General features: G+C 42.8%; 1 protein-coding gene across 1 annotated transcript in view; it reads right to left on the bottom strand.

Annotated features, from left to right (window-relative positions):
* The window catches only part of LOC108766768 (uncharacterized), a gene marked incomplete at its 3' end in the record, with an annotated part of 3110 nt that extends 2248 nt beyond the window's left edge, over positions 1 to 862 (bottom strand). Inside the window, exon 1 of the mRNA XM_018516262.1 lies at positions 384 to 862. The remainder of the gene's footprint in view (positions 1 to 383) is intronic.
* Between the last annotated feature and the right edge of the window lie 200 nt (positions 863 to 1062).

Here is a 1062-nt window from a genome sequence, read left to right as displayed (position 1 = left end):
ACGTCGTATTTTTGACCGATGTTTGTAGAAAATACATATGTTTTGCGACGTTGCCAAACGTAAATCAACGTAACGGAAAGCGTATACGTTTTCTATTACGAGTACTATTTATTAATGTTCAAGAATATCACATTAGTAACGTATACGCATTTTCACCATTCGAATAGTGCGCATTCGTAACATTGCGAACAAGTTCAAGAATAGAGCCCCTATTGTATCAACTCGGCTTGATGTTGCAGCAATTGCACGATTGTGCCCGAACTATCTGTCTCGACGCCTTGCGGTGGCATCTTTGCGCTTTTCTTAAGCAAAATTTTTACCTGGTAGTATTTTTTCTCGAAAGCTTCCTCATCTCGCGCATCGTCCTCGCTCAACTCGCTTACCTGGTCTAACAACTGCCATTGAATAGCTTCGAAACCTCGATAAATTTCCTCTAATTTGTCTAACCTAGCTTCTGCATGCTCTCGATTAATTTCACCCTCCTCTTGGATAATCTGCAATGTTTGCGTCCTCAATCGGGAGAGCTTCGCCTTTACGTAGCTTCGTGCCTTGCGTAATCCAGCGATAACTTCTGACGAGATCTTGATTGTCGTTTATTGCACGTTTGTCTTTGATCGTCAATATCGAACTGAACTCGATAATGCTTGCTCTGGCTTTTTGATCCCGGATCCGGCTCGAAGGATCAATTTTATTGTTTGTGTTTGGGTGAAGAATTGCGAACTTCCTTTTCTTTTAGCGGACTGTAATATTTTTTGTCTATAAACGCTTGCTCGATACAATAACCGGTTATATGTTTATTGAGAGAGGCCGCGAGTCCTGGTCGCGACGGCAGCGCCGGTGAGCGCCACGTCGCCTAGCGGCTATATCGGCAACTGGTTGCTACCCTGATTGTCAGATGAACACAAAACGGTAGCGCGATTTTCAAACCATAGAAAGAAAGCAATATCAATGTGAACAGTGAGGCCAATCGAGCTCGTTGATTAGTCCAACCTTTCCGATCACCCCTCGATCACACATGATACACAAAACATTATATATTTTAGATCATCGTGTGGTAAGTGA

Source organism: Trachymyrmex cornetzi, unplaced genomic scaffold (genome assembly GCF_001594075.2).
Source record: "Trachymyrmex cornetzi isolate Tcor2-1 unplaced genomic scaffold, Tcor1.1 scaffold618, whole genome shotgun sequence".
In the NCBI taxonomy this organism is placed as follows: domain Eukaryota; kingdom Metazoa; phylum Arthropoda; class Insecta; order Hymenoptera; family Formicidae; genus Trachymyrmex; species Trachymyrmex cornetzi.
Note: the sequence above shows the minus strand (reverse complement) of the source record. Positions and strands in the feature narration are given on the sequence as shown.